Below are 26,495 nucleotides of genomic sequence, written 5' to 3'. Positions count from 1 at the left end.
TGGAGTAGAGTATGTCGGACTTTGGAGAAAGTCACCCTAGTCTAAGGGTGTCTTTGCCAGCAAAGCGTTTCGGATTTTGGATCAAGAGGCTTTGCAGATTTGTCTCTTTGAAAATTAGCCTAAAAGTGTTGAACACAACATAGGATTGAGAGGGGGGAGTGAATCAATTTGGACCTTTAAAATCTTTACTTTTGATCTATAATACTCAAATCAATTAATTATTACTGCAATTATAAAACATTAAAGCACAAAGCACAATCAACACATGAATACCAAATTTACATGGAAAACTCTAAATAGGGAAAAACCACGACTCAAAATATTAATAAACGATTACAATGTTTTAGGTTCAAGGCCAAGGGGCTCATGACACCTAATAGGACTTGCAATGCTAAAGCGTACAACCTTAGGGTAAGATACAAAGGACTTGCAACACTGAGACTCATTGTCTCAGGACAAGGTATAAGTGATTGCACAAGCAGCTAAAAGGAACACCTTCTTCTAGCAGGTGTAAAGAATCAATGAATTTAAATGAACAAGATATCTTGATCATGAAATTGTCCTTGAACCCTTGTGTCAAGCGACCAATATCATGGCAAACACATTTGATATCAAACATTGTCTCAAAACACTATCATACAGAAGATATCATTATTAAAACTCTTCACAAACCAACCTTTGCACCAAATCTGCTTGCATATCATTCGCACCAATTTACACACAATCCATTCATCAACTCATACAACCACACATCTAAATATACAAGATAATTCATGAAACTCCCAACTAGGTTGACCACGAATAGAATATACAATATTACATAAATTAGGCCACCCAGACCAATAAAACCAAATGCGGTCAACTCCAGGAGATAGAGGGGACCCAAACACATCACAACACATCCTTCTAAAAGGATTCCAACAAACTGCACATGCCAATGCATCCTCCAAGGTTGACACCAAATGAAACATGTAGATAAACAATAAAGCATGCTAACCAGTCAACCTAAAAACACCCTCTAGTGCAAAACACATATTGTGGATCTACACATGCCATGGTGAGACCCATATCAACATCCAAACACAACCTCCAATGCATATCCAAACCAAAAAACATGATCCAAATAAGATACACCACCTCAATTAGCTGGAAACTAAACCAACTAACAACAGTGAACTTAAAAGAACACAACTTCCCTTGCCGATCAAACCAACACCAAAAGATTGAATTGGAACACTACACAAACCAAATGAACATGTCCTCTAAGCCACAACACTTGAATCCACATATAAAAGAACCACCAAGTATTCTTCGAACCAGTTTTGACAGACATCTCATTGTCAAAAACAACAACAATCAACTCTACCATCTGAGCCATAAAGGACCTGAAAAATTGATAATGCAACATACACTTATCATAAACATTATATCAAGAAAAGCAATCCATAGTCTTCACAATCTGGAGGAATGCAAAACATTCTTCCACTGAAACATTAAATACTCTTTTCTGCACATAAATATTGTTTCTTGCATATTGAAACTTCCACTATACCAACCTTCCAAAAACACCTCAACAACACTACTAGACTATACAACAACATCAAAACACACACTTGTAGACCATCCACAACATAGTGACATCATTGACAACACCATACAAGTTGATGTCAATGATAACACAACTCAACAATTCAAATATCCAAAAAAAAGTATCGGACACTAGAGCAATTTGGCATAGTCAAGGGAGTTTCGCCTATTCAAAGTGTTGGTTCTCAAATCTACACACATTAAATCCTAAATATTTTGCCAGCAAATGGGAGATTGTTCACACCTATCTTCCCTACATTTCAAGCTCTACCAAACCTAGGGGGGTAACCCTTATTACAACAATAAATGATTTATCCTTATCACACCAAGAAAATATGTTCTCATGCATTCAACCAAGACTCCTAAGATTAACCCCAAACTAGTAATATTTTTAGTTTTATCTATCTTGAACTAAAAATGCTCATATTCAGGCAATACCTCTATTTGTTCATTTGAGTATCTATTCTTGTCTTCATGTGAATCTTCTCCAATTGTAGAGAAAACTTGCAATGTATATTCATAGTCATCATTGCATGAATTTTTTTCATGCTCACAGTTACTATAACCATTAGGTTGAGAAAACCCATTTTTTCTAAAATAGGCTCATGTTCATCATTTTCTTTGATAACTTCTTCATTAAGATGTATCTGAAAAACCTCAAATTATGGCTTAGACAATTCACTAATTTCACATTCACTGATCTACTCAAAATTCTCATCACCAAATTCTGCCTGGAATGCTTCTAATGAAGGATTTAATAGTTCTGAGTGCAACTCACCATCAAGAAATTCATAATTTCTACATTCAATAAAATCAACTGTTGCACCAAAACAAACACCTAACACTTGTTCATTCACATCAAATATTCATTATTGAAAGAGAACATTTCCATTTTTACATTGTACAAATGATCATCCACCAGAAACCATTCACATTTAGCATTAACTTCATCATTCAACAATTTCATACATGTTTTTGGTATTTTAGAACAATAAGCATTCTCATCATGCAAAAGAAAAGCTTCAAAATATGCTAGGCAATTAGCTACAATACTGTTTCTACCATTCAAATCAAAGGATGGAATATCAAACCTAACATCCATGCTTTTGTAGGGTTCTTTGATGACAATACTACTGCAAACTTTAACTTCTTGAATATCTTTTATTTCATCATTAATGATATTCATATATGCATAAGCTTCTCTCACAAGTTGATCACAAACTATGTTACTTTCATTGGAAATTACAGCTTCATTTTGCTTCATAAACTCTTCATCATTTTGTGTTGTATCACACTTTTCTTCACACTCAACAATGGGATAACTACAAACAATGTTCTAAGATATAACATTATCAACATTTTGAAACAATAAACCCATGCCTTTTGATTCATTTTGTTCATCGACACGAGCTACTTTGTAGCAACCTATACGTGCAACCATATATCCTTTGATATCCCATATCTTAGGTTATTTTCTCCATGGTACTTGCCCAGGGCACCACCGAAGTGGTTTTCACCGTTGGAGGAATTTATTTCTCTTTACTTTTTTTTCGATTTTTTTTTTTGTATATTTGAATTTTCTATGAATTTTTTATGCATTTTCATAAAAAAATAATTTTGAGAGAAAATTAGCAAATTTTTCGGACTTTGTTACATTTTTGGAAAGCTCTCAGAATTATACATAGGATTTGTTCTTTGTGATTTTAATTTTGATGCAAAATATTTCCTAAAAAATCGGATCTTTGAACATTAGGGTTTTGCATTATTTTGCTCATATCTCACAAACTGCTTGGAATTTTTGAAAGAATTTTTTTATGCAAGTTTGGAATTCTATCAAGAGTTTCCAGTAAAAATTTTAGATTTTTTGGATCAATTTTGTATTTTCTATGATTTTTCATAAAAAATTAATTTTTGGAGCAAATTATAATTTTTTTTGGATTTTCTTACATTTCTGGAAATGTCTTGAAATTTTACAGGTGGTATGTTTTTATGATGCAAAATAACTCATGGAAAATCAGATCTTTGAATCTATCAAAAAAACGTCTTGTCGAAGGCCCCTATTTCACAAAGTCTTTTGGATCTAAAATTTACGTAACTTGTGTGCTTGCAGGAGGGGTATTATTGCAAAACTACTAGCAAATATTTGTTGTAGAATTTTGGCAAGGGTTTTTTATCTTTATTTTGTGCCTTGTTTTCATAGATTACCAAACACTTCAATTGGTGCACTAAAATTGAACCAGTGTCTTTTGTGTCTTGAGCAATAGGCTCTTTTTGTTTAATCTCTAAAGGGCCTACCTCCCCATGTGGTCATTAGGACTACTAGTGAGGAGGGAATGACCCAAGTGGTAGTGAGGAAAACCCACCTCTTCCGAACCACTATAAATAAGTGTATCCATGGTGAAAGCCATGGGTAACGTGTGCTGATTAGTTCATATCGACACTATGTCTCCCCATAAACCCGTTTGGTCAAATTTATTTGATCAATAGTAGGGTGTAACCCCTACCAGCTGGGAGCCTTCTGTATTTATAGAGATAAAAGTGTTGCATGTATGGCCACACGAGCGAATGCCCTTACTAGCACCTTTTTGTTTTAGAAAGCCAAAATCCTTCTAGTTGTTGGGGCAGGAGGTCGGACCTCTAGAGCGGCCCACACACATACGGTTCTTAGTAGAGATACAAAGTTCACCACGGGGAGTTTTTGTGGGGACTGATGCTTGGTTGCCCCGGAGAAGTGAGTGTCGAGGGTGGAGCCAGTGGGGTCAAGCATCTAAGTATCCACTCTGAATAGCATAGCCTTAGGGCAAACCCCATGTGGGATCAACAACTATTGTCCTAGCCAGCCATAAGAATTGTGTTCATCTTCCTTTGAACACTCAAACATTCAAGACCAAACATCAAAACATTATGTCTTTTGTGTCTTCAAGTGTATGCAAAATATTTTTTACATCAAACAACACACTTTCTTTGGAGCCATTTTGAGTCTAAACACCTGCAAACATTGAGTCCTCATCAATATTGTGTCCTCTTGTCATGAAAAACAGTCACAAATTCAGATTTGGTCACAACAAACAACTTCACAAATTGAAAAAATTGCACTCAGATTTTAGAACCGTGTCTGTGAAGTATACAGGCATGTCTGTGTTCAGAATTGAACAAAATTACAGTCCAACAAATAAGAACAATCAGTTTCCGCATTCTTGAGCTTCCTAAGTTATTTCTCCAGGTTTTCATCTAGAATTCAACCTATTTCTAGGTCTCACAATGTCCATCATTGCTTTACACCTTGCCTTATATTCACATTTGTCTAAACTTGAGTCAAAAGGTCACTTGCTTGTCCTCATCTTGCTTTGTCAACACAATACATACAACAACATTTTGCTGAGTGGTCCCTCATCAAGGTCTATCACCTTTGGGTCTCATTTGGTCTTACTTAGAGTCAAGGTCAACTTACCTCATCAAGAGAAACTATCATCTCTTTGGAAGCCACACCTACTCTACTACATGCATACTTGGTCTTACACTTTGGACATTGCAAGTACACCTCAGATTCATTTACATTCCATCCAACTCTTGGTCTTCCATACTATTTACATTTTCATCTAGTCTCACACATCTTGGTCAAGACCTAGTTCATGGTTGAAAGTTGTTCCCAAAAATCTAGGAGGGAAGCTAAAGAGGCTCAAGAGTCCGCAAACATGAGTGCTTATGAGTATGACAATGATATCTTTTTCAATTCTCTATAGAAACACTCAAAATGTTGAGAACATGGATAATACAAACAACAATGATACACACAATGACAATACAGACAATTTTTCCATACATTCAGTAAAAGTGGAAGACTCCATTATGGATCCCCATTTTAATCGATTGGTTGAGGAAATCATGAGAAGAGATAGACAGTATTTCTTACAAGTAATGGCGCAAAGTGGAGCCAAGATTCCTCATGATTTTGACATGTCTCAAATAATGGAACATCGACCTTTGCAAGTACCTCAACTCGATATGGATCAAAGGAGGCCTAATAGTGGAGGTAATAGAGGACCACATTTTGTGCTTGAATCACCATCATCTTTGTTTCAAAAACCTGAGATCCCACATACACATGGTCAAGCCTATGATACTCACCTTCGCAGACCATTATGGAAGTTTTATGCAGAAAAATATACTCAATGACATACCAATGCTAAGGACCAACCACCAAAGCAATTGGATATGCAAAGGCATGTTCAAAATTTGGACACAAGGAAACCCCGCATCAAATTTGGGGGCAGCACACTAGAACAAACTCATGACATGCCTGTAGAGTATGGTATACATGGACAAAACAGATATTCAATTCCTCATCACGACTCTATACCAAGTGGTCCATATACGCAACATCACTATAGACCTCCTCCATATGAACATGTGTATGATCAATACCATCCATATATGCAACATGCTCCTCTTCCACCCGATGCCTCAGGCATGGGATATGGTCCAAGAAGTTGGTCTCCACCTAAGAACAATTTGGAATAGCAAATTAAGGACTTACAAAAGAAAATGGAGGATATTAATACACCAAATCCATCTTACACAATGAGAGATATATGTCCCTATCCATTTGATAAAAGCATTCCAATGCCTCCTTTTCCTACACACTTCGTAACACCTAAGTTTGATAAGTACATAGGCAAAGGAGACCCTAAGGCACATATAAGACAATTTTTCACAACTTGCATTGAGGTAGCATTAGAAGAGACGTACTTGATGAGATCATTCCCACAGCTTAGGTGATCAAGCTATGGAATGGTTCTCCCAACTTCCACCTGGAATTAAGTCTTGGGGTGATCTAGCAAAAGTTTTTATCCAGCATTTCTCATACAACATAGAGACAGACATATCAGTCACCACTTTGTGCAACATCAAGCAAAAGGATGGGGAGTCATTTTCATCATACTTACAAAGATGGAGGAATTTAGCCAATAGATGCTCTTGTGAAATGCCACAAAAACAAATGGTAGAGATGTTCATACAGAATGTCCATAGAGAAATTGGTTATGATTTAAGGAAAGCTTGCTTGTCCACTTTTAAGGACGTCATTGAGAAAGGCTTAGCGACAGAGAAGGTCTTAATTGAACAAGGAGTAATTAAGATATTCAAAGAAAACAAAGAGGACTTTAAAGGAAAAGACAAGCCACAATTTTGGAACAAGAACAAGAACACAGTAAATGATGGTGTTGTTGATGCTAACACAGTGAGACCCAAAATCATTCTTTCTAGATCAAGTTCTACAAACAACCAAGTGAATACTCAAACAACTTCCAAACCACGAATGAAATACACCCCATTGGGAGAACCACTTGAATCAACTTTCAAGAAGCTAGTGGCAAACAAGATAATAATAATTCCAGACAATCCTCCATATGAGCCAAAAGTTAAATTAAATTGCTGGAATGACGATGAGTATTGTGAATATCACAAGAGAAAGGGACATAAAACCGGAAATTGCCATCACTTGAAGAACATTGTATAGGATCTTATTGATAGAGGTGACATTGAGATCGAAGGACGGTCATCCAATCAAGAACATGAGATATTTAAGGAACCATTCCCTAAACATGACAAGGGAAAAGCCAAAGCCACATATGAGAAAACCAACTATACCAAAGCATCCTATAATTATGATTCAACTGTTAATCACATTTCAATGGACAATTATGTCTCTACCATTATCATAAAGGACAAAATGCCTAAAAATTCTACCCAAAGACCCAAAGTTGTCCTAAAAGGCATTGTACCTTCTTCTGAATCTACCTCTGAATGTAATGTCACAACTCGTCGAGGTAAAGTCACCCTGCAAGGTGCTCCAACTAAAACCACCACTTCCTCATCAGCCAAACCTGAGTACGACCTAGTAGAACAGTTAGGGAAGACACCCGCACTTATCTCCATCCTTGAGCTTTTATGCATATCCCCCACACATAAAACCATCCTTGATAAAACTTTGAGAGAAATTTTTGTCCCCACTGATCTAAACGTGGACCAGTTTCACGCCATGGTGGGATACCTTTACGTTCCACATTCTCTTACATTCACTGAAACTAACAACGCCTCTATAAGCCAACCACATAATGAACCTTTACACATAAAGCCTTCCTACACAAACATCGAATAAAACGAGTCATGATAGATGGAGGAGCTGGTCTCAATATATGTACATTGAATAATCTTAAGCAATTGGGATATTTTGAAAAATTTGTGAATGCTACAAACAAAATTACCATCAAGGCATATGATGACAAAGAACGCTCATCCAAGGGCACAGTCGCTTTACCTCTCAGAGTTGGGCCAGTCACGAAAGATGTGGTTTGTCAAGTCCTTGATCTAGAGCTCACATACAACATATTGCTAGGACGTCCATGGATTCATGAAATTAGAGTTGTCCCATCTACATATCATCGATGTATCAAGTTCCCACACAATGGAGTTGAAATGAAAATCAAAGTTGATCCAAAGCCATTCATATATTGCAACAATCTGCACCCTAGATCAGAAATAACAATCCCAGTCAATCGAGAGGTTGTTCCTTCATCAGCATATGTTGATCCAGAATCCTTAAAAGCTTCTACATCCAAACAAGCGAAGTTCAAAGAAAAATTCAAGGTAAAAGACCTGGGATGTGGTGAGTATATCTTTCATGTTGATCAACTCCCACTATCTCCTAAGGTATTCAGTTGACAGGAACAATCTACAAACAATTTGCAATGCCAAGGAATTGGGTGTGAACCACCTAGTGTTGTGGCTACTAAGTCTGAATGCAAATCTCCTCTAGTGGTGCAAGCATCTTTTGATATCAATAATCCTAAGAGTGGTTCCAATGAAGAATCTACTGAGCATATCGCCAACCCTCTTGAGAACTCACATAGCCTTACCATTTCATCTGCTCATTCGATTTCCACTCCACTTCTACACTTGGATCAACAAGAATTAGAAAAGCCCTTACTAATTGGGGATCAAAAATCAAGCCTTGAAAAGAAAAATCTAAAAGTCAAAAATAAAGAAAAGTCCTTCAGTCTAAATCAAAATCAAAATCAAAAGCTATTGGACTGTGCAAAAATCAAGGTCAAGGATAAAAATCCTATGAAAGAAAAAGAGCAAGAGATGATCTTACCTAATACCAAAATAACTGTGGGCAAAAGTTCTAAAATTTCAAATCAAAAAGCATACTTGTTGATCCCAAGTCTCCATCATGTCATGCTACTTTCACTTCTTTTTGCAATCATAAGCCTTCATTCCTTATCCACTTGTTCCACACATCCATCCCCTTTTGGCGATACATCATAGACCTTTAATGGAGCTTCCTCGAAGGACTTTGTTATCAGGGATTCACAAACTTCTTTAGGTGACACACATACGGGCCTATATAGTCCACACGCTAGTAATTCTATCTTAGTTCCTTTATCAAGGAAGACAGTCACTCGAGCTACACATCATTCGGTCAAGGAACAATGTAGCTACAATCATAAGGTTAAGCCTCATACATTTGAGATAAGTGACTTAGTTCTCAAAGAGAATCCAAGAACTCAGCAATACAGAGAGAAGAAGGGAAAGTTCGAACCAAATTGGCTTGGTCCTTACATCATTACAGCAACCTATGGATCCGGTGCATATCAGCTCTCAACCACAGAGGGTGAACCTTTGGAGGATCCTTTCAACAGCATGCAGCTTCGCAGGTTTTACACATAGCTCTTCAGAGTATCCTAATTAAAAAAAATCAAAAATACAAAAAATTCAAAAAATACAAAAAAATTAAAAAATTGAAAAAAAAAAGTAAAGAGATATAAATTTGTCCAACGGTGAAAACCACTTCGGTGGCGTCCTGGGCAAGTACCATGGTGAAAACCAGGTTACTGGCATCGTGCGTAGAGATATTGCTCCTCCCTCCTTCAGGATCCCATATCATCGTTCACTTTGCACACACTCACAACCTATCCATCCATAATAAACTTACCCATTCCCATCATGGCTTGTTATTGATCTACCTAAGACTGGTTAGCCATTCATAATAATCCCTCCTTTTCACCCCTTTCCATCCATAATAAATCAGCTCCTATTTGTGGGTAAGGCAAATCCTAAGTCTAGTGATGGCTGTGGAACTGAGAGCATCACATGTTTCGAGGAGTACAGTTTCTTCCAGTTTTCTTCAATCTATCCGTGCACAATCCACAATAAAGAAACACTTGCATCACAGATCCACAATAAAGTTCCATCTTCTCCGCAATAAAGTATCAGTTTCATGGATTCGGTCAGTTTCAGATGAGACACAGCAGCAACAACGAGCTTCAACAAATCAAATCTTTCAACAGACTCAAACAACATTATGGTTCAGTGCTATCTATCATTTTGTGAAAGTAAACATTAAGACCACAATCAAATAGACTTATACAAGAGACAAGAAACACTAAACTTGAGGACTACAGTGGATGTTGGTGTCGAGTCTTGGTTTTCTTTTGATTTTATCTTTTGGTGACATGTCTTTTAGCTTTTCCAGGATGTCTCCGACTAGAGATTCTATCTCCAGGATGTCTTTGACTAGAAAGGCAAGGATGGGGTATCGTCACCTATTTTTCTTTGTTGTTTGTGGATTGTCTCTTAGTAATGTTATGACTTGTCCAAGGATATGAGGACATTGTGAGTCTAGTATGAACTGGGGCATTCTTTGTTTGCGACTATCTGATCTCCATGCAAACGGGTACTATGACTTTTTGGGTCGAACATATGCCTCGATTGTCATAACCTATTTGCCATAATAAAGCTCAATGATGATAATAGCACAAGGAGCTCTTTCACTTCCATATCTTCTATCTTCCATCCCCCTTTCTTGATTTACCTCCATCGTCCTTCCTGAGTCCGCGTAGCCCGCTATCACATGACTGAGTATAATGACACGCCAAAAATATCTGCATTTCATGTAGTTTGCACCTGCATTACCACATATTAGCATTCTGTACATACATATAGATATCACAATTGCACCATATCCTGCACACAACTCATGTTAGCACATTTTACATTCTCATCATGTAAATAGTTATTTGCATTATCATCTTCATTTGCAATTCATACATTCACATTTGCATTTGCATAACATATAAAAACATAAAAGAAAAGAGAAAAATATTACCTTCCATCATGTACATATTTGCATCCATATCATAAAATCATCATCATAAAACATATAGAAGCATCACAAAGGTACACATGCATATAGCTGCTACAAGGATGAATCATCTCATATATATCAAAATCATAAGTGTCATGATACAATGATGTCAAAATACATATGGCTACAATCACCCGAAGGTGTCTACATCATCATACAAAATGGTACCAAACTGATACATAGGGAGCCCTCTAAGGCTATGATGAACTCCCTCCCTTGGAGTTGGCTGGCCTCGACAGAGTTTGATCCCTGGATGTCCCCACCCTAGGATCATCTCTCTTTCCCCCCTTTATCTGGTGGTGGTGGAGGACCCATGACCCCACCGCTAGACGTCTGTCTCCTATCTCTCCCTCCAGTGGTCGTCGCAGTCCGCAATAGTCTCCAGAAGCTCCTAGCCCGCTGATTTGGTGGTACCACTCCATAATACAGGTTGTATACACCTAAAAATGGTCTGAAGATAATTAATTAAATAAGCAATTATTTAATTAATCCCCCTTCCTAATTTAATTGAATTCATTAGGCAATTTGATTAAATTCTCCCTTTCATCTACTTATTAATAAATCTAAGGTTTTATTTAATAGGTTCATTTCCATAGTCCCCTTTGATTAATTAATTCAAATTAATTAATCTTCCCCCCATTTCAATCAATTCGTCTAATCCCCTAATTAATTAAAACAAATCAATTTATGAGTTGTTGAGAATTAATTAGTCTTTTCCTATTATTTGAATTTTTAAATTTAAATTACCCACATGCCTCCTAACTTCTAACCACCTAACCTAACCATCCCTCTAACCAAACCCATTCCACCTAGCCTTGGGTTTAACTAACCCTATCCTATCTTGCACATTCTAACCTCCTTATCCTAACCTCCTATAGTGTGGATATTTTCTTCTTGAGAAACATGGCCCTTTGGCCACATGTCTCCTCTCTTGGACACTTGCCCTTTTATGAGCAAAGCTCCTTGACACTTGTCACCACACAGATGACACGTGTCTCTTCCTCCAACCTCTTCTCCAACCTCCTCCAATTTCACCCTTGATATCTTCAGACTCAATCTTGACCGTTGATTCCTGCCACCTCACCCCTGGCCTTAGAAATCCTATAAATATCCCATTTTGGAGCAATAAGGATCCCATCTCATTTTCATCTTATGCATTGTTATTATAGGCAGATCCCATCTCATTTCATCTTATGCATTGTTACTATAGGCATATCATTTGAACATTGTTGTTATAAGCAATTGCATCTTAGATTTAGCTTAATTTGATCATTTTCTAGTATAATTGTTGAATCATGTAGCTTAATCAATCTCTTTTCTAGCTTAATTGCATCATCATCATAGCTTAATCATGCATATCATTAGCTTAATTAGTCTCTTAGATCAATCTAGCATAATCAATCTCATATTTTCATATCATTATCATTTCAAATCCTCCATCTAGGTGTAGTCAAGTCACTGGGATTGCTTATCTAGATCTGAGAGCAAATCCATACTCGCATCTCTTAGGAGACAATAGGTCGCTTTGTCATGGTTCATATTTGTTTGCTTTTTATTTGCTAACCATGCTTGTAATGATCTATTGAGTGTTTTGTGTTGCAGCTGCAAGTATCACACTTCATAGGCACGACATAGGTCTCACCAGTAGGCTATCTCCTCCCCTGCCCGCAAAACATAGGCATATCTGGCCCCTGTGTCCTTTGTTGCCTATCTCCCTGCCCTCAGTGTTGTCTCAACCTCTGTATAGCGTTGAATAGCTTGATCCCTCTCCCGCTCAGTGTCCCTCAGCTATCTCCTGAGCCTCGTTGTATCCCCCTCCAGATCCTAGATCTCATCTGCCTGTCCCTGACAGATCTCTCTCAAGGATAGTAGCTCATCCTCCTCCTCTCTCCCCTCACCCTGTCCCAAGCCACATGTCCTACCCTCATCTCTAGTCCTGGATCCTAGAACACTCTTCTCAGTGCATCCCTGTCTCCCTCTCAATCGTAAGGAACCAACTCCCCATCGATCGGTATTCGTAGTATCCTATATACATCCTCTAAGGTGACTGTCATCTCACCCATCGACAAATGAAACATACATGTCTGTAAGTGTCATCTCTCAGCTAATGCAATCAACAATCCCATGTTCGCCCGAAACTCAGACACATACATAATGTATCGCAATCCCATAGCCTGAACTATGGCTCTATCCTCGAATGTCAACTCTGCTCGTAAACTCTAAATCGAAGGGAATCTCTCCCGTGACTCCAGCATCAGTAGGTCCTCCTGCGGTCAAGCAAATCAACTATGTTAATCCTAGTGGCATTCCCTGTTCATCACAAAGTGCTGCTTTTTATCCTAGTGTTGATATCTATCATATGGCACTTTACATATTGGCATTCCCTATTCATCACAAAGTGCTTCTTTTTATCCTAGTAGCATTCTTTGTTCATCACAAAGTGCTGCTTTGATCCTATCTTTTAGGGAAACTACTTGAGTGTATTCTCTTGAGTAGCTTATCCAATTGACAACGTATGTTCTATCACAGAAATGTCAATTTCAGCCTAATCCAATTGGCAACATATGTTCTATCACAAAATTGTCAATTTCTTTGGTACTTCCTATTCATCACAAAGTGCCTCGCTTTATCCTATCCTAGGGCCTCTGCTTGAGTGTATCCTCTTGAGTAGTTTCTCAATTGGCAACATATGTTCTATCACAGAATTGTCAATCCTAGCCCTATTTGCTACCCTAGTCTTTCCTAGAGGACTTGTTTGAGTGTATCCTCTCAGCAGCTTATCCAATCGACAATGTATGTTTATCACAGAACTATCGATTCGACTTTGAAGACATAAACGTGCATTAATGACAAACGTGCTTACATAATTCACATACATTTTTGCATTTCACAGACGTGCTTGAAACACACAGATGTGCCTCTATTTTTCATAGACGTTCCCATCCTGCACAAACGTGCCTGAAATACACAAACGTGCTCGCATCTGACATAGACACTACTGAAATCACAGACGCGCCTAGCACAAATATAGACACGCCTAACCTACCTAGACGCACCTGGCACCAACGCAGACGTGCCTTGGCATTTTCCCCCCCACTTGACATGACGCACCTAGCACCAACGCAGACGCGCCTTGGCATTTTCCCCCCCGCTTGACATTTTTTTCAACATACCTAAAGTGCATTTATTACACTACCTAGCATGCATTTATGACAACAATTAATGCAACAAAGTACAAGGAGGTTTTGTGGTGCTTACCGGCTCTCCTACATCTGCTAGTCTCTGATATCGATGAACGCGATCGAATCTATGAACCAATGCCATTGCTGCTGACTACACTCTCTGCTCTCTCTGCAGTCTAATCTCTTATGTGTGTGGATGACAATGAGGATGTTTTACCTCGTAGTCTATCTTATAGACTACCCTATCCCTCTTTTCCCGAGTTAGTCTTCTTTATCCCATGACTCTATCACTCTATCCTATCTTGTCAGCCCTTTCTAGCCTTTCTTTTCAGACATTTTCATTCAATCTCTCGAGGGGGCATATCATTCCCATCTTGGGGCAACTTTTTATCAGTTCATCTTATCTTCTTTGAAACAATACGACAAGCTGCATTGTCTCAAAGAGGGGCAAAATGTAGACACCTAAAATTGTCTTGTCTAATTAAATTAATATTTCTATTTATTTAATTATTTAATCCTAATTCTTCTATTAATTAAATAAATCTTTATTTATTTAATTAATTAATTTTATCCTTTTCTATCCCTTTTCCTCATTTAAATAAATGCATTTATTTATTTAAATTATCCTTTTTCCTAAATTAAATAAATACTTTTATTTATTTAATTGATCCCATTTCCTCTATTAATTAAATAAATCTTTATTTATTTAATTAATTCATCAGCCTTTTCTACCTATGACACATGGCATTCATCTCTTAATTCCTACACTACCTACCCTTTCATTATTTTCTTATTTCTTTTACCTACCTTCTAATCCTAGCCGACCATTTATCCTTTACACCTCTCAATCTTATCCCTCCATTTCTTACAGTGTCGTATATATAAGGAGATACTTCCTTCATTATCAATCCTCATAAGCATCCTAAGCATTCTATTCAACTACTAGCGCTCTCAAGCATTCTAGTATTTGAACTTTCATATGTGATCTAGCTATCAACCACTTTTCCATTCTTTGTTGAGCTCTTGTGCACACATAAAATCTGAGAGCAAATATATCAAGCAAGATCAATGGAGATAGGAAGAATGGAGATCCAAACCCTATTGGACATGTGATGGTATAATCTTTGTGATTTCATTTGATTTGCATTGTCTTAGGTAATCTTCATATGTTATGGTGGATCTTTGTTGTTGTTAGGATAGGGTTTTGTGGTTGAATCTATTCAGTCTTTCAATATTGTTATTTCCATTTTCACCATAAGCACATACACCCTTTTGATGTTCCATATCTCAGATTGTTTTCAATATATTTGCAATCCCAAAGGCTTGATAAAGAGAAATGGGTTCTTTATCCCATAACAAATAACTCATTTCTTTGTCAAATGCACCAAAACAGATGACCAAACAAAATACATCATTTGGTCTCATTTATTCCGGGATACCTTTTGTTGCCCTTGAAAAACTTAAGTTAAATGTTGCGATTAACTCACTTCCTTTTGAATATTCATGAATTCATTAAGAAATGCAATTATATCTACCGTTTCATGGAACTATTCAATAAATGCAACTTTGAACTAGAGCATTCATGCAAATATAAAAACCAATCCCTAGCATCATTTTGCAAAGATTACACAAAAAGCCTCATAACATCCTCATTATCAACCTCGTAATCATCCATTACATCACAAAACCTTTGGAAATGATTATCTGTTGATTCTAAACTCTTTCTATTGTATTTTGGCAAAAACTGACTAAATTAACCAAGAATAGCATTTGGGTATCCATGAATACCATCAAACTTTAAAGCTTTATACCTTCCAACAATTAAAATATTTGTCTTGCATCTAATTTGAAAATGCAAATAAAATGAAATACGTGGACATGTATTGTAGTCTCAAATAAGTTCAGAGTTGCCACCTCTCAATGAGGACAAAATATCAAGCTATTTTTTGGGTTCATGTTTTCAGTAGCACCCATTTTATAAGCTGCAACACCTTACAAATCAAACTGCAAACTTCTTTCACTTGACTCTTCCCAATGATAATCTTCGATGTTTCTCCCCAACAAAGTTGCCAATTTGTTTGTTCTCAAAGTTGCACGCATTAAATCCTAAAGATTTGCCATTACTTATACTCAGTTTTGATGGTAGATTTGGCCAATGAACAAGAGATTATTTACACCTATCTCCACTACACTTTAGGTTCTACCAAACCTATGGAGGTAACCCTTATTAAAACAACAAATGATTTATCCTTATTACATTAGATAGATATGTCCGCATACATTCAACCAAGACTTGACCTCAAACTGGGAATATTCTTAGTTTTATCTTGCTATTAATCTCTGAGAACATGCAACACCTAAACTAAAATAAAACAACAAACAAATTGATTGAAATGATCACTAATTTCTTTGGTTTCCTGGACCTTTAGGCAAACAAAATCTAGATCAGTGCTTTATCTAGGTGTAATGTTGTGAGTGGGTTTGATTCCTAGTTTGCATGTTTAAACTAATCAACCCCATTTTAAGGAGATGATCAATAGGCCCAACTTCAAACTTAAGAGTGGAGTTTGAAATGATGATTGATTGTTTCTTTTTTTTATCATTGATGTAATTGGATAAGATAAAATGATTAAATGTAAGATTTGGGGCTAAAGATGCCAAATTGAGAGTAATTAGCTTAAACAAAAAGTTCTGATTAGATATGTAGACTCTGAGTACATATCTGGAAATGAGAGTCAGAGAGGAACTTGTGTATAAATTTTTTAACTTCAAAGTGTAGGACAATGTAGCTAACTATCATAGTCCTCAAGTTGTCAGATGTTGAAATCGGAAACAAATTAGGGATCAAGGTATTGCTCAAAATATCCTCCAAAAATTTCATTGAAAAAGTGTCTAACAATTGGTGTACCCATTCTCTAGGATTTTTTACTTCTGAAAAAATGGTGTTAAGTTGGTAGGGGTTTTCCTAGGTGAAACCCCAAGCTTGGAATTAACCTTATGATGGATGAGATGAAAAAGAGAGATTACCCTTGTAGCGAAGAGGCTAGATCTAGAAATGAATGCTAAATTGAAATATTATACATTTCCTTTATGTATCTCTTTTTCCTTGAAGTCTTCATTAAAAGGTTGATGTTGTTGTAATGGGTGGAAGATTAGGGTTTCCACCATTAGAGGGATGAAAACTACTAATTTGCCATTACATTCGAAAGAGGGTGGAATCCAATAGATTCAGTCACAGATCAGTAATGATAAGGACCGAATACTTAATGGATTTAAGGGGAGTATGAATTGATTGCCCTCTTTTGTGAGTTGAAATGTTGAATTAAGATAAAGTGTTGAAAAGTGAAGGTAAAAATGTGGAAACAGTGAGCTACAGATGCAGGATTTTCGCGTGCACCTAGATATGAGCAATATGTGCGGATTTGGATCTAATCCCTGAAAAACCTTTAAAAATGTCGGGACCGATGTGCCCATTGCTCTGGTCCTCCTACTTTTTTGCACGCCAAAGCGGGTTGATTCATCTCTAGAGATAATGTCCATCCTAAAGAGTATAGCTCTGTATCTATTTCTTGCAAATAGAAAGAAAGGGAAATAGGTTGGGAATAGGGGCTTGCCTAAGTCAAACCCAGGTTTAGGAATTAACCTTGATTGAAATATTGCAAATATTGAAATAAATGATGGAAGGATATACCTTGAATCTGCAATGACTGATAATGATGCTTTGCTTCTTGAATGTAATCACATATATTGTATGAAATGGCATGAACATGACAATACCCTAATCACACACACATGCTTGCAAATGAATGATGTAATGTTGCTCCATAATTGATGAATGAAGAATGCAACATTGAAGACCTCTAGAGATGATTAATGAATTCTTCAATGAGCTATTATGATAATTCCACCCTCCTCTTATGATGTATGTATATGCAAATGAGAGGGGAAAACCTCCTTATATACTTACTGGTCGAATAATGCATTAATTTTCCGATATAGGTTGACACATGGAGATATTTCCCACTCATTTTTGAAGAGGCAAGAGGGGACCAAGAAAAGAATGGTGCCCTAGTCCCAATGAGGACCAAAGTGCCACACCCTGGTCCTATCCCTTTTTAGGGATGGACTAAGGGGTTATGCGGTGGATGAAGTGAAAACAAGGCCCAATTTGCATGGTATAAGCATAATCGAGCCTTAATTAGGCATTGAGAGATGCACACTAAGGTGAGGGCCCAAAATGTGGTCTAAATTTCAAGGGTGTATGATTTAGGATGCTACATTTAGCCCCCACTTTAGAGGGAGTATGAGCTTACACAAATACTCACGGTAAAGTAGATAGAAGAGAGATGAAGAAGATGAGAAAATGCGGAGCAAAATCATGAGTATAAGACATCAATAATTTTGAGGAACCAAGCCTCCAATATTAGGATCTTAACTCAGTCATATGCAAGGGCACACAAAACCAAGACAAAAACAAAAAGACAAGCAAACACAAAAAGGAAAACAAAGGCAAAAGACACACAACGAAAGATAAAGACCAAAAACAAGACCTCGAGTCAACTAGCCGAAGAGACCTCGATATCAAAATATCTCAACAACTAATATCATTCTTGAAAAATATCATTTCATGAACACAAGTGATCACATAAAAGAGAAAAGCAAGCATCATCCATGAACTATCAATAGCAAAGCTACGAGTTCATGAGAAGAGGAAGAGAGAGCATAAATACACACTAGATGTGCTTTTCCAAGTGATCCATGAGAAGAATGATGAGAAAGGACATGGATACCTCACCCCTATATGTTTACATCTAGGTGATCCATGTTGGGGAGGAGAGTAGGAATAGTCTATCCCTATTTCACTAGTTCCACTCATCCTTGTGCGTTTGTGCAAGTGATGTTTGGTTTAAAGTATGAAACACCCTATTTTTTAGTGTGCATCAACATGTATAAGACATGTTTTGTAAATTCAAATGCCAAGAGGCAAGTGTGTGAATTCCAAGAGGCAAATGTGTGTGCAAATGTCAAGAGGCAAATGTGTGTGCAAATGCCAAGAGGCAAATGACAGATACGTGCCTAGTTTTGAGGACCTCTCATGTGAGTTTGCTTTGGTTTCGATGATGTGTAACCCCATCTAAGACATATATCAAATGTTGCATCTGGTTTCAGGCGTGAAGCATCTTGTGTAAAAGTTTGTTTCCTCTAGTTTCGAGAATGAACACCCCATTTAAGACATGCAAAAATGATATGCAAAAATATAGTACAATATGGTACAAAGGGAGAAATATGGGTGCCCCCCACTTAAGATGTCAACATAGCCCTATGTTGATGTCTTAAGGAAGCTAGAAACAAGGATACCTACCTTCAACACCAAGGAGATATCCTTTAGGCAACAATGTCATAAATCCAAGCTAGAGAGGGAATACTCTTCAAGCAAGGATAAGATAGTTGAAAAAAACATATCTTGCAACAAGTGTAAAGGAGATCCTTGGAGGAGAAGAGATATTTTCTTGAAATACATCTACATCCAAGAGGATTTTCTTGAACAAATATAACATCTTCTACCAAAAGAAAGGAAGGAGAACAAGAATGCACACCTTCCTCATATTGCTAGGTGAAAGAGATTTTTCATGAAGGATGGCACACTTTTGAACCAATGTGAGGGGATAAGTTTATGATAGGTGTACATCACCAAGTGAAAAAGAGGTTGTAGCCAAGAAAATACACCTCTTTCATAAGAGAGAATCCTTGAACAAACAACAACTCCACACAAGGAATGACATCAAATCATAAGCAACATCACTCAACAAAGGAAAAGTAGATCCTTATAAAGGAGAGAGAGAAAGAGGGAAATAATTGCCCCCAAGTGTAAGGACAATGAGAATAATTACACAACCTCTAAGGAGAGATAAAACATAAGAAAATGCACAATGTTCTTATATGAATGACTATCCACTGCAAGAAATGACATGAGTATATGTAAAATGAAACTCAAAAGAAGTTGTAATCTTCACAGAAAGAGAGAGAAAAAGAAAGATCATTGATTCCCCTAGAGAGGGATTAGTCATAGGAGACATACCATTCCATTCAAGAAAACATATCAACACATGAAAAATGCAACCCCTGAAGGGAATAGTGATTCAATAGATAGAAAGAGAGGGAAAATCCATCCTTGTCCCCCAAGCAAGTAGACAAGGATAGCTTGGGGAGAAGAATCACGCATTTTCTTAGGAGAGATTATTCATAAGAGACATGCCATTTCAAACAAAGAACAAGTCATATTCAAGAACAATTCTATGCAATAAAGGACATCAGGTTATGAAGAATGCAATCCATAAAGAAAATGGTGAAACTTTAAATATGAAAGATAGGATAGAAGTAAAAGAGAATCATGTTTCTACCCCAAGATATTTGAAATTGAAAAAGAAACACCTCTAATGACAAAGATCCCCCAATTAAGTTAACTACTTATGTCATAGGGTGAGGAGCAACATGAGGGTGAAGGAGTGCTAAGACACTACCTTGTCACCTAGAAAGAGAGCAAGATTTGTTGAAAGGGATATACGAGCACGATCGTATTGTTCTTGAAAAAATTCCTTAAATTCTTTACACTTTCCAAGAGAATGAGAGCCACCATGATGAAAAAGGCAATATCCACTACCTTCTTTATGCTTAATGCTAAAATTTACAAAAGGAAAAACAACATTCTTGTCATACTTTAATTTTCAAAAGATCCTAGTAGCCATTTTTTCTTGATCATCAATAGGTGTAGGATTATTCTTTTGAGATTGAGGACAAGGATTATTGTTAGAAGAGGAAGGATTGTCATCAATAATTTTAACTTTGCCACTATCAGTAAGTTCTTCCATTGCATTTTCAAAATCAAGACAATCATTAGCATGATGATCATGAGTTTGATGAAATGAACAAAAAGGATCTTAATAAGAAGCAATAGAATGAACAACTTGTTATCTTGCAAGATGATCTTTGAAGCCTTGAATCTTAAGGAGGTCATTCATAGGAGATTTATTATGGTTTCCTAGGCCTTTTATGGTAATTTGTGTAGGAGGGTTTATAGGGACTTGAACTCCTTGTTCAAAGTTTCCAAGTCCTCATCCTTTAAACCCTTGTTTTGATATTATGTTAATGCCACTCCTATAAGAATTGTTTAATTGATAAGGTAGAGGAACATTGTAATAAGTTTCTTTGAAGTTTGTAGTGTAAGGATGTTTAGAAGGAATTAAGGGATTAGTAGATGAAGAAGGAATATCTTGTGAAGCAAAACTTTCCTTTCTTTCATCATGCATATCCTCTTGGGTAGATTGGGAAGGGAGATCCTTACCATCTAAGGCCCTCATATTTACTTAATGTTATGTGGGGAGAGAGATCATGAATGAAATGCATGACATCATCTTCTCTACAAATGTTTTGATGTTTAAGATAGGCTCTAGGAGAATAAGAAGGATCTAGAGAGATAGAAAGACCAATATTTTGATTTTGCCCCCTGTGTGATAGGGTATGTGTATGAGAAGAAGATGGGGCCATGTTTCTCTCCAATGCTTTCTCTCCATTAGAGAGATCATTAATAGGAGAATTAGCTTTTTCTTCATTCACTTTAGATACCCTAGGAGAGGTACAAGTATTAGGTTTCCCATGAACATCTATAGGATTGGGATCTACAAAAGCTTTAAGGTGATGTGTATATGAGATGCATTTTCTTAAAAAAATTACCATAAAACAACACGCACTAAAAATGAAAGCTTTGAGATCAAATTGATCGAAAGGAAGCAATTTTGAAAGTCTAACAACACAATATGCCAAAGTGCTATGAATGAAAAGAAGCATTGTGAAATGAAAGAAGCCATTATCCAACACATGATTTTAAAAGATATACATGAAAATCAAGGTAATCATATGTGATATAGCAAATAAATCAGATCTATTAAGTGCCTTGTTTGAAAAGTGAAGCAATTCACAAATTTAACCAAAATAAAGGTTTTTATAAATTAAACCTCTAAATTTATATAACTTGATTAAAATGAGATCTATGAATTTGAATTTGAATTTTGGAATTTGAATTTGGAGATTTGAATTTTGAAATTAAACAATTCAATTTTTTTGTAAAAATGATTGTTTAATTAATTAAGCAAATAGAAACAAATGCAATCCACTAATGAATTTCTATTTAACAATTAGAGTTTTGTGAAAATAACCTCTTAATTTTTAAAATTAATTTAAAATTTGAATCAAATAATGCAATTTTGAATTTGAATTATATTCACAATAAAACTTGAAACAATTAATCCAAAATTTAGACAACCCACAAGCTCAATTTTAAATTTAAAAATTAGGGTTTTGAAATTAACTTCTAAATTTTTTAAATTTAATTGGAAATTAAACTTGCAAGTGAAATTTTGAATTTTAAACTCTATAAACACTCAGAACTGAGAACATAAATAAAAAATAAAGGTGTAAGACGTCGAGTTCACCAAAATGTGATGGCTAGAAAATTAGGGTTTCCACCATTAGAGGGACAAAAACTGCTAATTTGCCATTATTGGCATTTTTTATGTTTATGTTGTGACTGTCATTGATGGATACACACTTGTATTGAGATCCCCTTTATATGTATGAGCTTGTGCTCAATCGGTATTTGTTGCAACCGGTATGTTGTATACTAGTCTCTAGACTAGTGATTTTGCAGAATGTGTTTCTTGGTCTGAAGCGGCATGTCGACCCCAAGCGGTTCGTAGATCCCAAGCAGTACGAGGGAGAAAAGCGGCACAACACATTCTTACCAGTCTTCATTTTTGACAAACCGGCAATCGATATTTTGTAGGAATCGGTAATACTCTGTGATGAGTTATCAACCGGCATTTTGTGATGAGTTACCAATCCACCGATTGTTTGACGGTGCCGACACATTGACGGTGATTCTTGTGTCGTGTTAATGAGTATGTCTAGATTCATTGAACCAAGGAAATTGTAATGTAATCCTATTGGACCGACATGAAATCAGATTCCTTTAAAAAGGACATCATGTCTAGAGTTTTAAGTTGTTGCTAAAAGGGTTAATGTTGAGCTAGGGTTTGAGGTGGAAGTTGAGTTGTTGTGAGAACGATCTTATCTGAGAAGATCAAGTTGTAACTATGAGAGAGAGAGAGAGAGAAGACTGAAGTAATGCTGGAATGCATTAACTATGAGCAATACTGGATCTAACCAAGCAGTTTGTGCTATTAGATAGATCAAACACTTGTTGATTACTCACATCTTTGACAAGTTTGTAACCCTTAACCGGGTAGGCCTCAAAGCCTTTGTAAAATCCTCTAACAAGGTGGTTCACACATGTGAATAAAAAATCCTCTAACAAGGTAGTCTTTAATTGGACTTATCTCCTAACAGAGATTGAGATTCCTAACAGGATCTGTTCTGGTGAAGAACATTGTAAGACCTTAATTGGTCTGACCTTAACCAGTCTAGTTTCTATTCTACAGATAGTGACTTGTGAGTTCCATCTCACCGTGGTTTTTCCCAGTTGGGTTTCCACGTCAAATATCTTGTGTTATGGTTGTATTTCTTTTGTGGGTGAATGCTTTATTTGCATTTTGGTTTGCATGTGTGGTAATTAGTTTGACTGTCAGACTGCTTTACCGGTTTATCTTTAGACTGTGTAAGTGTTTTAATGCAGTATTTTTTGGCATACTAATTCACCCCCCCTCTTAGTATTCATCAATTGGTATCAGAGCCTACCTTTCTATAAGTTTAACCACTTGGAAAGAGATATGGGGGAATACACCTTGAGGGAACTTACTCAACGGCTCACTAAGTCTGAGCAAGCCTATGATGATCTTATGGTCAAATACAAGGCATCTCAAAAAAAAAAGGAGAGAACATGTAGAGAGGCTAATGGAACTATCTGAAAGTAGTTCTAAAGATGAAGCTAACATGGAAGCCATGATTGCTGAAGTGAATAAGCTGAATGATTCAAACTCCAATCTGAGAGAGGAGTTGGAAGGACTGACTATTCGGTTTAGTCAAGAGCTTGAGAACCGGAGAAAAGATGAAGATCTGGTAAAGGACAGAGATCATGAAATCTCCGAGTTGAAACATGAGATTAGTGCACTGACTGCTCGCCTTCATGAGAGTAGAATGGAAAAAGAAGACATGCAAAGAGAACTGAACATTGCCATCTCTGAAAATGCAAGTCTAATGGAGACAAACACTGCTATTTCCAAAGAACTCTTTGAGTCAAAGGAAATACCTGCTAAGTTTGGCAAAAGTACTGTCAAGCTAGAGAAAAAGCTTGAGTCATCTAGACCGGCAAAGAATACCAATGGTCTTGGTTTTTCTGGACATGAGGAAGGAGAATCCTCAGGAACAAATGCTGAAGCATCAAAGAAGCAACCGACACCCAAAGGAAAAGGTAAGCAAAAATTCAAACCTGTTTGCTTTAACTGTCTTAAAGAAGGACACACTGCCAATGTATGTAGGAGCAAAGCCTACAATAATTTTCCTTACTTTATCAACAATGTACCTAGATCCAACAAGTTCAGTGGTCATTGTTATGCATGCAACAAGTTTGGGCATAGAGCATTTGAATGTAGGTCTGTAATGGATAACACTGGAAGATATCCTCAGAGGACCCAAGGAACTGGTCCTGAACCTTTTATGAACCGGAACCACAACCGGTTTAATGTCTTCAATCATCAGTCAAGAAGTAGTGGCCATCAAGCGGCAACCAGATGGAGAGAAAGTTGTATGATCTATCATGGTCATGGTCACACTACTGCAACATGCAGAAGTAAGAATGGAAACATGTACAATGGACCTTGGAGAGCACCTGGACTTGTTTGCTATCACTGCAACAAACTGGGTCACATTGCAAGATTCTGTAGAAGTAGAAAAAGTATATCTGATGATATACCGATCACTCAGGAAGGAGAAATAGATGTTGAAAAAGTTCAAGGAGACATGAAGAAAATATGGAAGAAGAAACCAATATTGTCGGAAGAGGAACCAGTTTCTGCACCTAGTGTGGAAATATCGGAACCAGCAAACTAAGCCTCAAAGGCTTAGGGGGAGCAAACGGCAAAATGCTTTCGAACCACCGGTTGACACCGGTAAAAGTCCTTAACCGGTATGCGATACCTGTTGCGAGGCAAATTAGGGTTTACGCCCTAATAGAGGAGCATTAATGACGGTAGGTGAGAGACATGTATAAATGCATTTTTCAAATCATTTCTCACTATCTGTTTTTGAGCGAAGAAAAGTTTTCAAGTGCAGAGCAAAGAAAAGGCGATTTGAGCTTAGATTTCAAGAAATTGGATAACCTTGAAAGAGATTCAAATCTAGTTTGCAAGCGGTAGTGGAGAACACAAAGAGGTGATTTGGCATCCGACGAAGAGTGAAGTGAAGCAGAATCAGAAAGCCCTAAATTCGCGTTTGAAAGGTATTTTTTGTGTTCTTGAAAAATTCTTCAATGGCTTCCGCATCTCATACCAGTTCAAGTACATCCATTGAGTCAGAAAGTTTCATTCAGAGGAAGTCCAAGTATAATGCTTTATCACAAGTTCCAGCTAGAGTCATAGTCGAAGAAGGAATTTCCGATTATATTGATTACAAAATAGAAGACCTAGGGTCTTTAGCCATTCATACTCAGTTAGGTCTATTTTGCGGAAAGGACAAAAGGATCAAACCGGAATTTAGTGTCATAGAGAAGAAGAAATTCCATAATGCAGTATATTTCCTGGAAGACTTCACAGAGGATCACATTAGGATCATCTTGAGCAGAGTCCATGGTGACAAGATGTACCTGGAGAGGACGCATGATATCACGCGTCAGGCAATTCATGCAGTCACCGGTTTCTGCAACACAGGGGAAGTGCCAGCCCTGAGAAAAGTGAGCAAAACAGAAATGACCAAGCTCACCAGTTCAACAAGTGATTCACGGGGCATGACAGTCAATCCTATCAAGGATGATCTGGTGAAATACGCATGCATGGTGATTGGATACATAACATTCTCAGCCAGCAGGATTAATTATGTATCTGCTGCAGTGGTAAATGTCGCTTACCGAATGATAAAAGAGGATGCATCTTTTGACTTATGCACCAGCATGTAGAGGCAACTCCTGCTAAATCTTAAGGCAATCGAGTAAGACAACTCACTGAGGTTTAAGTTTGGACAACTACTGGTAGGGTTGTTCTTTTATTTCCAAGGCTACTTTCCGGGTGTAGGAGATGTCCAGTGGTCACCTGACCAACCGGTAACCAAGTAGATAAAGGAAAGCGTGCAAGCCATTGGAATCGGCTACCCTGAGGTACTGAACAAATATTTTGATGAGTTCAGAAGAAAGATGAGTCAGAGGGTGAGAATCTCAGGTGACATAGTGAAGAAATACGAAGATGACATTTGTTTCACTATTCAGGTGGACAAATTTCTAATGGAGGCTATTGAGCCTAGAATGGAGGAAGTGGAACCTATGGGCTATGAAGTCATGTTTGACATGCTGGAAGGGT

The sequence above is a fragment of the Cryptomeria japonica genome, chromosome 10 (genome assembly GCF_030272615.1).
Source record: "Cryptomeria japonica chromosome 10, Sugi_1.0, whole genome shotgun sequence".
NCBI lineage: Eukaryota > Viridiplantae > Streptophyta > Pinopsida > Cupressales > Cupressaceae > Cryptomeria > Cryptomeria japonica.
The sequence above is the reverse complement of the archived record's forward strand: the minus strand, read 5'-3'. Positions refer to the sequence as shown.